This window comes from Prionailurus viverrinus, chromosome A2, assembly GCF_022837055.1.
Source record: "Prionailurus viverrinus isolate Anna chromosome A2, UM_Priviv_1.0, whole genome shotgun sequence".
NCBI classification, from domain to species: domain Eukaryota; kingdom Metazoa; phylum Chordata; class Mammalia; order Carnivora; family Felidae; genus Prionailurus; species Prionailurus viverrinus.
Genome location: NC_062562.1, coordinates 164,856,879 through 164,872,688, shown reverse-complemented (window position 1 = coordinate 164,872,688; position 15,810 = coordinate 164,856,879). Strand labels below are relative to the sequence as shown.

Sequence of the window (15,810 nt, the reverse complement as noted above, 5' to 3'; positions counted from 1 at the left end):
TGCTTGAATATGAAGATGTGCAATTGAAGGGTAATGTTCCTAAATCCTGCTGATACCTTTCCAAATAGCCTCAAACTTGCCTTAAACAAGCCTTAAACTTGCCCCATAATCGCTCATTCTGAGTGCACTGTGTTTTTCCCATTAGGATCCCAGTCTATGCTAAAAATTTTATTTTTATCCCAAACACAATGGGGAGCCATTGAACTGTTTAAAAGTAGAGGGGAGATGGGCGCATTTGCATTTAGAAGAGATCATTCTGACTGCAGTGCCGAGAAGAGACTGGAAGAATAAATGGAACAGCCTCACGGCAGTCACAGAAAGGGAGATGGAAGCTCGGACTTGAGGGTACAGACCATATTTTCCCAAGATGAGCTCCAATAGTATCTCTCATCTTGTATGTTCTGGTTTTATTTTTTAATTGAAGTACGATTGATAAACAAGATTATATTACTTTCGGGTATACGACGTAGGGAATGAACAGTCCTATACGTTATGTAATGCTCACCGTGATAAGTATAGCATCTGTATGTCCTTCTGCCCTGTTCACTTGTCTTCATTTATCCAGCCCCTTGAACCTAGGTGGGCAGCAGTCCAGCCCCTTGAACCTAGGTGGGCAGGCAGGTTGCCTGGACTAGTACAATAGGGCAAAAGGGACGTTGTGTCGGTTATGGGCAGCAATTTTAACTGGTCTTACACCTTCCACTCTCTGCCTTTTGGAATACTCATTCTCAGAAGTCACTTGCCACACGGTGAGAGGCCCAAGTCCCATGAAGAGGCAGGTGTGGGGACTCGAACCAACAGCTCCCCGCCCACAGCCATGGGAGTGTGCCATCCTAGACCAACCCAGCCAAGACATCAGATAACTGTAGCCCAAGCTGCTGCCTACAACTGTGTGAGCAGTAAAGGCAATACCAAGCAAGAGCTGCCCTGCTGAGTTCAGTCCCCCCATGGGCCATGAGAGGTACTAACTTTCTTCGTTTCCAAGGGCTGCCATCGCGAACTACCACAGACTGGGAGGCTTACACAACAGGAATTAATTTTCTTACAGTTCTGGGGACTAGAAGTCAAAACCAAGATGGCGGCAGCATTGACTCCTTCTGAGGGCCCTGAAGAAAGGCAGTTCCAGGCTTTTCTCCCTGGCTGGTAGACAGCCATCTTCTCCATTCTTCATATCCTCCTCCTTTTATGCATGCTTCTGTGTCCACACTTCCCCTTTTTAATAGGACACCAGTCATTATTGGATTAAGGCTTACTCCCAGTGACCTCAGCTGGACTCACTTCCATCTATTAAGACCTTATTTCTGGGGCGCCTGGGTGGCTCAGTCGGTTGAGCATCCCAACTTCAGCTCAGTTTGCAGCTTCAGCTCGCAGTTTGTGGGTCCGAGTCCCACATCGGGCTCTGTGCTGACAGCTCAGAGCCTGGAGTCTGCTTCGAATTCTGTGTCTCCCCCTCTCTCTGCCCCTCCCCCACTTGCGCACGCGCGCGCTCTCTCTCTCTCTCTCAAAAATAAATAAACGTTAAAAAAAATACCTTATTTCCAGGTAAGGTCACATTCTCAGGTACTGGTGGGTTAAGACTTGGACCTATGAATTTGAGGGGGACACAACTGAACCAATAAGAATAGTAAATAACCATTTTAAGCTACCAAGTTTCGAGGTGGCTTGTTATACTTCAAAAGATAATCAGAACAGGCAGTTGTGGAAATGGAAAGAAGTACACATTTCAGGAGACATAAAAATTCCCTAAAACATTGGTCATTGGGTTGGATGGACATGGGATGGCAGGAGACCCTACCTACGTGTCTCCTGCCCAGCAGCCCTTCTCGTTTGTTAACATAACTTCACTGGGTTCAGGTGTCCCTTCTCTCTTTGCGGGCCTGTGCCTCACTAAACTCTGGTGCCATTCACCTCCTAAAAGTTAAGTCCTAATTAGCCTCAGCAAACCACGACAATTACATTCCTATTCCCTGTGGTGGGATTAAGAAAAGTCACATGCCTCAGTCCTGTGAGAGGTCAGTCTCCTGAAGGTATATCTGGAGAAAATTTCTCATCTTTTAAAAACGACTCTGAGAAACAGTGGTCCTTTCTCTTCCTCCAGAGGAAGGTGTCAGGATGTGGCAACTGGTTGGGGGCCGGGGGTGGGGAGAGCCAGGCAAGAAGACGCTGAAGAATGAGGACAGCATCCAGGTTCTTGGTGACGCTGTTGAGTCACTGCATGGACCACTCTGCGGCCATGGCAGCTTGCAGTTTCCTGTTTTGAAATTCTAAACCCCATTACTGTTGAAGCCCTTTTGAGTTATTGTGTATAGTTGACGTTTGCCCATCAAATAAATAGTCCACTATTTGGGAGCTCAGAAGAAGTTTGAGATGGAAATAGACATGTTCTAGTCGTTCAAATATTAAAAAAAAAACTTTTTTTTGTCTTTATTTTATTTTGAGAGAGACAGTGTGAGCCGGGGGAGGGGCAGAGAGAGAGAGAGAGAGAGAGGCAGAATCCGAAGCAGGCTCCAGGCTCCGAGCTGTCAGCACAGAGCCCGACGCGGGGCTTGAACCCACAGATTGTGAGATCATGACCCAAACTGAAGTCGGACGCTTACCTGCCTGAGCCTCCCAGGTGTCCTTGTAGTCGTTCAAATATAAATGGACGCGGGTGCTTAAAGTGCAGTAATTAGAGAATGCTTAGCTTCAACCAGTATTGAACAGGTACTGATAAGTCACGTATTTACACTCAGTAGCTTGGCTGAAATGTGAGCCCTTGACAATATCTAACTGGTGACAGTGTGGTGAGACAGGCACTCCCACACACAGTTGGCGGCACTGAAGACCCGTTGTGTGGCAATTATCAGAGTTCCACCAGGGCGTCCCCCGGAACAGTGAAACCCTGGACACTAGCAAGTATCTGTCCGTGTGAACCCGGTTCGATAACTTCTGTGTGGTTCCTCTGTACTGTAGGGTGGGTCTGTCTATGCCAGTTTGGACATTCTTAAAGATACGTTATTGAGTGAATATCACAAAATACAAAACAGTATGTTTAGCACGATCTCTTTTGCATAACAGTTTTTAAAATATCATTGAAATTCATATGTAACAATATATCCTTAAGGTTATTTGGGTTTTTATTCTAGAAGGAATCATTGAGATAATGCCGTAAGTGGGGTGCCTGGGTGGCTCAGTCCGTTAAGCGTCCGACTTCGGCTCAGGTCATGATCTCGCATTTCATGGGTTCGAGCCCCGCATTGGGCTCTGGGCTGACGGCTCGGAGCCTGGAGCCCACTTCAGATTCTTTGTCTCCCCCTCTCTCTGCCCCTCCCCTGCTCACACTGTTTCTCTCTATTTCAAAAATAAATAAACATTAACAAAAATTTTAATAAAAAAAGAAGATGCTGTTAGTATTTATTCTATAGGGAATCACCTCTATTTGCTCTGTTTTTTTAATCGTAGCAGACACTGCTGTTGGTTCAATGGTGTCATTCATAAGCCCTGTCCCACTGCCTTCCTCTCCAGTGCAGGAGGGGAAGCAGCAAGGCTCAGGTCTTTAGGATCAACCTAGAGCTAGGTTGGCCTCATCATTATGGGAATGTTCTACCCTTGGACAGTAAGGAAAAGTTTCTGGGAAAGCTATTTAGAAGGGAATTCAGTTGACCTCGGCTCAGGCACTTCCCCACGTTCTCCAATGAGCCTGTTCGCGAAAGACACCAGACCTTTGCTCCCGTCGTGACTTCCCATGCTGATCTGGATTACAACCACGTCAGAACCCCTGGGGAAGAGCGAAAAGACAATTGGATTCTATGCTGCCACAGAGCCATGGCTCTGACCTTGGATGAGTCTGCCACAGAGCCCCCCAGCGAATGTGATAGCATTTGTTCAGAGAACATTGCAGTGCAGATTGTGGTGTGGTTTACGTGCGAGAGCCAATGACCAGAGCGCCAGAGGCCAGCATCTCCAGGGAGACATCAGTGTCCCTGCCCGTCATCCTTGAAATGAAGCAACCCCTCCATTAGCTAAGGCCCCTAGCCTGCTACCCGCTCCTTTCCACGAAGATTCTGAGCTTCGGAACCCTATGTCTACAGAATCGAGTTGATTTTTTCAGAAAATCAGTAAAATAGTACAGAATGCGATTCCCACTTTTCAATGAGGCATCTGTACCGGAAAGGGTGGAGGGTGGTTGACCTTTCCACCGGGTGAGAGGGTGAGAGGGACATTCCTGGGCTGTGTTGCACCAAGATGGGCTCGAGAAACATCTATCTGAATTGAGAAGAGAGTGATGCTTGCCCGCGCCTGTAGCCTTCGCCCCCCTCGTTGTTACCCTTCACCCTTTCTCTGCCTTGACACATGGGTACCCTGCCTCGAAGTCCAGCGGCCCAGTTACAGTCCTGAAGACAAAAGCCCAGTGCCGAAGACGGCGGAGAGGAAACGGAAGCAGTTCGTGTTTGGTGATGTTCTGGACAACGCGCTCCAGGCCTGGACAGCTCACCTCCAGAATCCTTCATTGCCTGGGAAGAATAGACCTCTCTCTGTTGAAGACACATTGGCCCAGTTGTCTGTTCCTTGCAGCCAAACATGTTTCCCGTAATCCTAGTGCTTCCTATTTGCCTTTCCAGGTCCACGTTCCATCCCCGTCTACCGCTCAGGACCCCAGGAGGCTGACTTGTCTGGACTAGAGCAACAGGCTCACGGGCCCTCTGGCTTCTGGTTGGACTTGGCCCAGAAATTCTACTCCTATGTGTTTACGATGTTATACACTTGCACTTGCTCTTGGCCAAAAGGCCGAGAAGCGATGACGATGTTATACAGTTGCAAAAAGTACACCAAGGAACGTTTACAAGGGTGGGCACCACAGTATTGTTCGTAATGGCAAAATATGGAAAGCAGCCCAAATGTCCATCAGTCAGGGGACTTGTTAAATTAAATATGGCGTAGCATTCCTTGGAATACTTGGCAAAAACTAAAAATATATATCCATATAAATCCTTTCAGAAAGTATAAGCAAACTGGGGCTACCTTTTTCTTTTTTTTTAACATTTCTGAAGATTGTAAATTTTCTTACCATGTTTGTGTTACTACTTTACTGTGTTACTATTTCTGATTATTATGTTATTGAAATGTCAACAGGGCTGTTTAAGGTCTGTTTTCCCCTGGGTTCCCCAGAAAGTAGAGTCTGAAGCGGAGGTTTACATGCTCATGCTTTAGTAAAGAAAGCGAGGTGAGGAGCAGAGGAAGGGGGCAGGGAAGGAGGGGGGCCAACGTCAACGTGTGTTAGCACACTGACCGTGAAGAGGGATGGATTGTTCAACCTGACAGAACGTTTTCTTAAAAGCTTTGTAATCTGCATTTCAGGAAAATCTTTCCATGGCAGAAAGAGGGAAGGATTTATTCAGTGAGTCCAGTATTTCATTATTCAAAGGTTTGTCCCAAGAGACATTAACCGTCCCACCCTCGGGGCTGTGCGTGCATTTGGTGGCGAGCAGGGCTACTGGGCGGCATGGACAAGGAGCCCCCAGGGCAGAAGCTGGGAGGTAGCTGGTGAGGGTCTGAAGTGATCAGAGGCCCCACAGACCGGGCTGCAGAAACGAGACCCAGAACGGGAAGCAGTAGGTCAGGACTGGTGCACAAGTGTCTACTGTACCTTCCAGAGTCTTCTCTAATTTTGTTTTAATATTTATTTTTTGAGAGACGAAGAGAGACAGAGCACGAGCAGGGGAGGGGCAGAGAGAGAGGGAGACACAGACTCTGAAGTGGGCTCCAGGCTCCGAGCTGTCAGCACAGAGCCTGACGCGGGGCTCGAACTCATGGATCTCGAGATCATGACCTGAGCCGAAGTCGGATGCTTAACTGACTGAGCCATGCAGGCGTCCCCAGAATCTTCTTTAATTGTCTTCTCCATGTATGTGTTTCCCAAGCCTGCCCTAACAAATGACCACAAACCAGGTGACTTAAAACAGCAGGAATTTATTTTCTCAGAGGCCAGGAAGCCAGACGCACACAGGCGAGGAATCAGCAGGGTTGGTTCCTTGTCAGGGGCCGAGTCTGTTCCATGCGGCTCTCCCAGCTTCTGGCAGTTGCAGCTACCTCTCTCCCATCCGTGTTCTGTCATCACATGGCCGTCTTCTCCCCTGCCACTGTCTTCACGGGACATTCTCTTTGTATGTGTCTGTCTCTGGGTCTCTCCTCTTTTTAAAAGGGAGTCAGTCATATTGGGTTAAGGCCCCGCCCTATTCCATCATGACCTCATCTGAATTGGATCGGTCCCATACGCAATGACCCTGTTTGCAAGGATGGTCACATCCCGAGGTTCTGGGAAGGACATGAATGCGGGGGTGGGGGGCACTATTTAACACAGTACAGTAGGTTTTTGTGTTCAGTAACTAATTGGTGGTATTTTACAACTGAAGTGAAAAGAATGTTACAGAAACCCGAATCTCCCAGCAGAACATTCTTGCTGGACGTGAGTGAGACTTGACTGCACGCGCGGACGCCCGACTGCTTGCCCAGACAGCTCCGATCCATCTGAATGGACAGAACTACCCCCTTCGCTTACCATTCCATTTATAACCCCCACTGCCGTGGGTCTATGACTGATTTAGACTCCGACTAAAACGTCCATTAAATGTGTGTTTCTGACTGGTGTTCCGGACAAAAATTGGTTTCCTTCATAGAGCTGGCAAAATAGTTTGGAGAAGAATCCTGGGAGCAGTAGCCTGGATCAGTGGTGCCCACAGGATGGGCTCCGAACCTGTGGTGTCAGCACCCCCCTGGGAGCCCGTGGGCTCAGACTCACCCATATCTTCTGAGTGGGAGACCCCTCCCAGAACGAGCCCTCCAGGTGATTCTGACTTGGGCTCCAGGCGAACCACTGGCCTAGACCAGCCATGTTCTAACCACAGCAGGATGAAGGTCGGGGCCCGAGGAAAACTCTTGATTTTGCAATTTTGATTTCTTTCCATTCTGTATAAAAAGAATTTCAATGCGGTGTATGTTTCTTCCGGAGCCAAAAGTTCTTGGCAACGTTTTCAAGTGTTTTGCTCTCGGGACACTTACACTCCTGAAAGTTACTCAGAGCCCCTGAGGAGATCCGAAGAGGTAGGTTATATTTATCAATATTTACCGTATTAAAAGTTAAAGTGGTGACAATTTTCTGATGTTTGTTTTTATTAATTCATTTTATTTTATTTTATTTTTAACGTTTATTTATTTTTGAGACAGAGAGAGACACAGCATGAACAGGGGAGAGTCAGAGAGAGAGGGAGACACAGAATCCGAAGCAGGCTCCGGGCTCCGAGCGGTCAGCACGGAGCCCGACATGGGGCTCGAACTCACAGACCGCAAGATCATAACCCAAGCTAAAGTCGGACGCTCAACCAACTGAGCCACCCAGGCGCCCCTATTAATTCATTTTAAAAGGACAATAATAAACCTGTCGAATGTGACTTTAAATAACACATCTCTATGAAAAATAATTAGAGTTTCCAAGACAAAAACATTGAGAAGAGTGGTCTGTTTTGCAAATCTCTTTGCTATATGGTTTAATGGGAGACAGCTGGATTCTCATATCTGCATTCAATCTACTCTGCGGCACGATGTTTTGGGTTGAATTATACCAAGACAGTCTGGCCTCACGCATATCCATAGTTGGAAAAGGGAGGATCTCACAGACCCTCTGAAAGGGTCCCCAGGATCCCCGGGCTCCCCTGACCGACCACACACTGAGAACCGCTGGGCTGGAGCAGGGCACATGCTAAGGAAGATGGGCCGCGGTGGGGGGTGAAACAGATCTACTCGGAAAATTCTGCATTAACGTAAAAGAACTGTCCCAGCACAGCATGCAAGTATAACTTAAATATCTTACATAATAAAACACAATAGAGAGCTAAATTTATAATTTAAAATACAGTTGCTGGTCTTTCATGGAGAGAGAAACTGATTATCTGAGTATTAAAACTATGAATAAATGTATATATATATTTTTCAATCTATAAATTGGTAGGTAAGGCATATTCAGACACATAAAAACTGTGATTCACCGTTTAAACATGTATTGTTAAAGTCTATGAACTGAATCACAAAACTATTACAATTATAGAACTAAACAGGATCTTAAAGATCAAATAGGGCAACATTTTTGAGCAGATGAGGAAACTACCTCAGCAAGGGTAAAATACCTGACCAAATTGATCTACAAATTAGTTGAAACTCAGCGAATTTAAAAACAGTCGGCTTCAGGGCGCCCGAGTGGCTCAGTCACTTGAGCATCCGACTTTGGCTCAGGTCACGATCTCGCGGTCCGTGAGTTCGAGCCCCGCGTCGGGCTCTGTGCCGACGGCTCGGAGCCCGGAGCCTGCTTCGGATTCTGTGTCTCCCTCTCTCTCTGCCCCTCCCCATTTCACACACTCGCTCTCTCTCAAAAGTAAATAACTTGGATGTATATTACAAAATTCCAATGAGTCATTGTAGTCAGGGATCCAAGTGACCTGAAATCAGAAAGACCCTCTTGTCCCAGTTTTCCTCAGAGTATGGTCGTAGGAACACCATTTGGAGACCACTTGCTGGTTGGTGTGTTTCTGCTAGAGCATTAGTTCTCAAATTTTGAGGATCTCTAGAAATTAGCCTAGGAATATGCATTTAAAAAATGTTATTGTTTATTTATTCTTGAGATAGACAGAGACAGAGCATGAGCAGGGGAGGGGCAGAGAGAGAGAGGGAGACACAGAATTGGAAGCAGGCTCCAGGCCCTGAGCCATCAGCACAGAGCCCAGTGTGGGGCTTGAACCCACGAATGGGGAGATCATGACCTGAGCCGAAGTCCGACGCTTAACCCACGGAGCCACCCAGGCGCCCCCAGGAATATGCATTTTAAGCAAGTTCCCCAGGTGATCCCCATGCATATTCAATTTTGAGAACCACTGTCCTAGGAAAGCAAGTAATTAGTTTTGACTATTAAAGTAAAAGCAGAATAATAATTCATTAGGGACATAGAAGTTCAAAGACAATTGAGAGAAGAAAGAAATTGTTCCTGGCTGGAAAGATCAGGGAAGGCTCTTGACGAATGCCAAGGATGGAGACAAGTGCAGAATGGAGGGAAGGGTGTTCCAGGGAGCAGGAACTGCATGAGCAAAGGCACAGAGGCAGGAAACTTGGGGTCAGAGACAGAGAAGGGCAAGCAGTTTGCTTTGACTGTCAGAAAGAGTTCCTTACAGGGAGTGGTGAGCATAAGCCTGGCAGAGGTCTGCGTGACCATGACTGAGGCCCATGCCAGCTGGAGGGCTTTGAAATGAGGTTTAATATGATCAGAACCATATATCAGGGAGAATTTGTCTGGCATGAGTAGAAGGGGAGAGAACAAGAGGTCAAGAGGTGCTTTCGTGACGCTTAAGCTGAAGGGAGGAGACCAGGACCAGAAAGGGGGAGAGAGATCCCTGAGAGACTGTAGGGGTAAGTCGCAGACTGCACTCGTGACCTCCAGAGTCAGAGACGCTCAAGGCCCAGATGAGTAGTTCTCAACGTTGGCTGCACATCTGAACCACCTAAGGAGCTTTTAAAAAATGCTGAAGGCTGGATCTCACCCCTACAGATTCCAATATAATTGATCTGAGGTGAGGCCCATGGATTTTTTGGTAAGATTTCCCCCCAGGCCCTTCCAGCGTGTGGCTGAGTTGAGACCCACCTACCGAGAGCGTAGGTGACCAGAGCGTCCGAGGTCCAGGCGTGAACGGAAATAGGGAACACGGGAGAAGATGGTTTGCAAGGAAACAGAAAGTCCTTCTGGGCCCAACAGGTCCAAGGACTTGGTGGAACCTCCAGGTGGGTGTGCCCAGTGAATACTGGAGATGCAGACTAAGAGTTGTTGAGAAGGTTAAAATTAGAAATGTAGGGGCGCCGGCATGGCTTAGTCGGCTGAACGTCCGACATCGGTTCAGGTCATGATTGGCTCAGGTCATGATCGCGTGGTTTGCAAATTCGAGCCCCACTTTGGACTCGCTGCTGTCAGGGCAAAGCCCGCTTCGGATCCTCTGTCTCCCTCTCTCTGCCTGTCCCCCACTTGTGTGCTCTGTCTCTCAAAAATAAACAAACATAAAAAAGGTTTTAAACAAAGAAATGTAGATTGAAGAATTCACGAGGTAGAGCTGACAATTGAAAACGGCTGCTCTCTGGGGCACCTGGGTGGCTCAGTCGGTTAAGCGTCCGACTTCAGCTCAGATCATGATCTCGTGGTTCGTGAGTTCGAGCCCCACATTGGGCTCTGTGCGCACAGCTCGGAGCCTGGAGCCTGCTTCCGATTCTGTTTCTTTCTCTCTCTGTTCCCCTCCCCTGCTCACACTGTCTCTCCCTTTCAAAAATAAATAAACATTAAAAAAAAAGAGAGAGAGAGAAAGAAAGAAAATGGCTGCTCTGAATAGTGTTTGAAAGTAGGTTGGGTATTTGGCAAACAGTACGTAATTTACAAAATTATTAGGGAACACAGACAAAGATGGGCCAATGCTAGAACCTGCACAGGATCCACAAGTAGGGACTCAAGAAAGTAGGCCATTTATTGTTTAATACTCGAAAGTCCTTCCTCCCTCAATCCTTCGTCCTTCCTTAATTCTCTCTCATTCTGAGAATTTGCATATGCATGTTAGGAAAAATAGAGAATGGGGAGTGGTGAGTTATGCTTTTATATAATTAAATTCCCTAGTTGGGCCTCTTTGGCCCCTATCCTGGGTTGGCTTTACCAAAACATTACCCCATCCCTCAGGAAAACACTCTTTGCTGTAGGTGCAGAATTGACCCTGGGGATTGCCAGGTACATTGACCAGGAAAGGCTAGGAGAGCTGTAATTAATTAACCTCTCAGAAAAATAGTAAAAAAGAAATCCAACAGGTTGGTAGGTTTGATCCTGCAGATCAGAATTTACTTCTGTTTGGGGAGCACCTGAGTGGCTTAGTTGGTTAAGCATCTGACTCTTGATTTCGGGTCAAGCCATGATCTCATGGTTCATGAGTTTGAGACCTGTGTTGGGCTCTGTGCTGACAGCTCAGAGCCTGCTTGGGATTCTCTCTTCTTCTTTCTCTGCCCCTATCCTCCTCTGAAAAGAAATAAATTAACTTTTTTTTTTTTTTTTTTTTTTTGAGAGTGAGAGAGAGCGTGAGCAGAGGAGGGGCAGAGAGAGAGGGAGACAGAGGACCCAAAGCAGGCTCTGCACTGAGTTCTGCACTTAAAGTGCAGAGCCTGGATGTGGGGCTTGAACTCAAAAACTGTGAGATCATGACTGGAGCTGACGTCAGACGCTTAACCCAGGCACCCCGCAAAATAAATAAACACACTTCAGAATAAAAAAGAACTTACTTCTATTTGAGAAGACCCTGGCCCATAAGTTGTCTGTTGGCTATGCAGTCGGTTCACTAGCCCCTAGTTGAGCTAGCCTCCTCCCTTTGCTCTTTTCTGCTCTTTCCCGTCACTATGCTGCAGGATGTGGCCACACTTGGCCTCCAACTCATGCTGTCGTTACTTTTCCAAAGTGATTTCTTCATGGGCAAACACCTTTATTAATTTTCTGGTGCAGGCGTTTCTGAAGGCAGCAGGTTCTGAAGGGATGGTGCCGTCTTTGGCTAGAGGACAAGGAGGTCTACAAGGAGGCTCTTCGCCCTCCAAGGGGGTGAGGAAGCACCTTTTGGCACATTGAGGTACTAAGAGCCACCTCTGCCTACGTAATGATTGTGAGTGAAGCCGACCATGGATGAAAAGAGACCGTTCAGTTTTGCCAAAGGCTGACCTGGGTGCAGCCACGAAAAGCACCACGAAGGATGACAGGATGGCATCCATTTCTGTCATCCAAAGGGACGTTTGTGCCCTTTCTCTGGGACCCAGGTCACAAAGTCAAGGTTTCAGCGGTGGCCCGTATTGACATAGATTTTTAATCCATCTGGATTAAATTTGTTATGAGATGTATGTCAACTATACTTCAATTAAAAAAAAAATTGTTAAAAGGGTAGAGATCATGTTAATTTTTTTTTTAAGTTTTACTTATTTAAGTAATCTACACCCAACGTGGGGCTTAAACTCATGACCCCACAATCAAGAGTTTCATGCTCTTCTGACTGAGCCAGCCAGGCACCCGTCATGTTAATTGTTTTTATGGTTGGTTGGTTGTTTTTTTTTACCATTTATTTATTTGGGGGGGGGGGCAGGGGAGGGGTGGGGAGAGAGAGAGAGAAAGAGAGAGAGAGTCCCAAGTGGGCTTTGCGCTGACAGTAGAGAACTTAATGCGGGGCTTGAACTCACAAGCCATGAGATCATGACCTGAGCCAAAGTCAGACGCTTAACCAACTGAGCCACCCAGGTGTCCCTCATGTTAAATGTTTTTAACACACACACACACTCAGAGGCACAAGGAAGCTTCTGGAGCTGATGGCTACCTTGATCGTGGTGATGGTTTCACAGGTGCATGCATGTGTCCGAACTCAAATGATATACATTAAATACATACAAAATTTTGTACATCGACTATACCTCTTTAAAGCTTTTTTTTCTTAAATTGTTACAAGATTTTTGAAAACTCTATTATCTTGTTTCAGCATCCCCGACCCCACCTGAGAGAAGAATGTAGGGCAGGCCCTGTGGAAAGTGGTAAGTGATTGGGGTGCCTGGGTGGCTCAGTCGGTTAAGCAACTGACTTCAGCTCAGGTCATGATCGCACGGTTTGTGGGCTCAAGCCCCGCGTCAGGCTCTGTGCTGACAGCTAAGAGCCTGGAGCTCTTCAGATTCTGTGTCTCCCTCTCTCTGTGTCCCTCCCCAGCTTGTTCTCTTTCTCTGTCTCTCAAAAAGAAATAAACGTTAAAAAAAGAAAAAAAGAAAGTGGTAAGTGATTAGCCAATGGCACATCTAGGTATAGCGAGATCCAAATTGGAGAACAAACTTGCTAGATCCAAGCTCCGAACCCTTTTCACGATGAAATTGTCATCCACCTTGCTTGTTAACCACCATCATCTACTAACAAGTGGAACCTGTGAGCAGACTTCGAGCAGAATCTCTTTTCTATCCAGTCTGAGCCTGGTTTTTAAAATATCTTTTTAATGTTTATTTATTTTTGAGAGAGAGAGAGAGAGAGAGAGAGAGCATGAGAGGGGGAGGGGCAGAGAGAGAGGAAGACAGAGGATCTGAAGCAGGCTCTGCGCTGACAGCAGGGAGCCCGATGTGGAGCTTGAACCCATGAACCATGAGATCACCATCTGAGCCTCAGTCAGATGCTTAACTGACTGAGCCACCCAGGCGGCCCTGGGCCTGTTTTTAATGAGGGAACCAATTCAAATTTCGAATTTGAACCAAATCATGCTGAGATAGCCTGGGCTTCCTGAATGAATAGGGTAATTGCCTAACTTACATTATACATACTTGCTACTGTCCTTGCTTAATAATGCCCTTCATTGTGACCAGAAAAGCAAAACTGTCCTCAGGCCCCTTTGCTCATCAATGGGCATTTACCTGTCCTGCCCACAGTGTGCCAAGCTTCTGCTTTGCCGTGGGGATCTGGTGACTCAGTCGGTTGAGCTTCTGATGCTCCATTTCGGCTCAGGTCATGATCCCAAGGTCGTGGGATCGAATTCCACATCGGTATCCGTGCTGAGTATGGAGCCTGCTTAGGATTCTCTCTCTCCCTCTCTCCTCTCCTCCACTTGCACACACACCCTCTCTCTCCTTCTGTCCCTCTCTTAAATCAATCAATCAATCGATCGATCGATCAGTCCGTCAAAAAGTGCTCTGACAGAGAGGGGCAGCTTACTATAGCCTGGGAGAACTGGGCATCATTTCTTCAGGAAAAAAGGTAATGAGAAGCAATTAAGGTGAAGTCCCCCGAGGATGAAAAGGAGACCGGTGTTTAGACAGGTCACTGGAACCAGTCGGCCTGGGCTGCCATACGATATACTGGGAGTTCAACGCCAGGCCTTTATTCTCTCACAGCTGCGGAGTCTGGGGAGTCCATCCCACGTGCCAACTGATTAGGTTACAGGTGACGGCTTGCTTTCTGGCTTCTTGCTGGGTCCTCCCTCACATGGCAGGGGGAGAGCAGACTCTCTGCGGTCTCTTATAAAGGACATAATTCCATCGGACCAGGGCTCCACCCTGTGACCTCATTCAACTTTAGTTTTGTCCCAAAAGCCCCAGCTCCAGATACAGTCTCATGGGAGGTCACGGCTTCAACCTATGAGTTTGGTGGCGGGGTGGGTGGCTGGCGGTGGGGATGGGGGGGGGGTACCTAATTCGGTCCATGGCATCCCTTAAGCTTTCTGTGTCTCAGGGCTTCCCCAAAATACAATCCCCACGAAGCCTAAGTAAAAAGAAGTCCAGCGGGAAAGAAAGTCAAAGTTGACTCAATGTCATTTTTGCATGCTGATTGATTTCCTTTGTGTTTATACTCACCAGTATAGATGCCAAGCAGTTTTTTTTAATTTATTTTTAAAGGTTTGCTTTAGTCCAGCTAAGCAATTTAATATCGAGACGAGGAAGAGATTGTTGCTTGCACATGCAGGTTTTTTCTACGGAGGCGAAATATGATGATATTATTTATTCATCATATGTACCCTCACCTTTTCCAAAAGGGACCGGAGGCTGCCACGAAATGAAATCGAGTTCTCCGGCTCAAACTCAGAATTCTCTTACTGCAGAAAAAGGCAAGGCAGGTTGGGATTTGTTTTGTCGTCGTTGTTTGCTGTTGCTCTACTTGTCCTCATTTTTTCTTTCGCCTTCCCAAGGCTACTTCATCTTCCCATATGGACAATGCAAGAAATGTTCGAGCGTGCACACTGTTTCGTTACCATCGGGCAGAGGGACATTGGTTCTTCGCATGAAATTGTTGGCCGGCAATATAAATTTACTTTCCAATAGATCCCCTCAAGCAGGCATGATATCATTCATATATCTTAAATAAAAGAGAGTATCAAAAAGCTCATGGAGGATATTCAACAGGTCTGCTATTCTCTTAACCTCCTTTCCTTCCAATAACCTTTTAGGTAAATTTTCATGACACTGCTGGAAAGTCCTGTCTAGAAATAGACCTTAAGATGGTTTTCTTCATTCGTTACAAAATTTAAGGAGAGCCAACTGGCCAAAAGTTTCTGAAAACGTAGCTAACTACACTTTTACTACTTCTACTGTCCCCAAGCCGTTGCCTCTTCCTCTTGAAAGCTGTCTGCCTGTCCAGACACACCACATGTCTCATGAGTACCCCAGCAACTCAATGTCCATCCTTCTGATTCAAGAACAATCACCCACGTGTCACACTCAAAGAACCACCTTCTCCGATCAGCTCCTCACCTTCTGTTACGGGCTACATCCCCCAAATTCCTCTTGAAGTCCTAACCTTCAGAGCCTCAGCATGTGACTCGATTTGGATATAGGGTCTTTAAAGAAGTAATTAAGTTAAAACGAAGTCGGTAGGGTGGATCCAGATCCAATATGAGTGGTATCCTTATAAGAAAAGATTAGGACACAGAGACACAGAAGGGAGACCATGTGAGGACACGACAAAAAGGCAGCCATCACAAGCCAAGGAGAGAGGTTCCAGAAAAAGCCAACCCTGTACACACCTTGATCTCAGACTTCCAGCCACTAGAGTTTTGAGAAAATACATTTTTTTGTTGTTTAAGCCACTCCGTTTGTGGTACTTTGTTGTGGCAGCCCTAGGAAACTAATACACCTTCTTAGATGCTCTGGACTATATACTTCTCCTTCCGCAACGCACATGGGGGACCGATATGCTCCAAGTCCCTAGGAGGGGAAAACGGGATGTGCCATACTTCTCTGCTCAAAGCAGGTATCACAGATGTGGCATCAGCG

The 15,810-nt window shown here is 46.8% G+C and overlaps 1 protein-coding gene across 1 annotated transcript in view; it reads left to right on the top strand.

Annotated features, from left to right (window-relative positions):
- The window catches only part of XRCC2 (X-ray repair cross complementing 2), a 151,751-nt gene extending 136,881 nt beyond the window's left edge, over positions 1–14,870 (top strand). Inside the window, exons 4-5 of the transcript XR_007150434.1 lie at positions 12,552–12,603; positions 14,727–14,870. The gene's annotated coding sequence lies outside the window, so the exon portion shown is untranslated. The remainder of the gene's footprint in view (positions 1–12,551; positions 12,604–14,726) is intronic.
- The last annotated feature ends 940 nt before the right edge of the window (positions 14,871–15,810 follow it).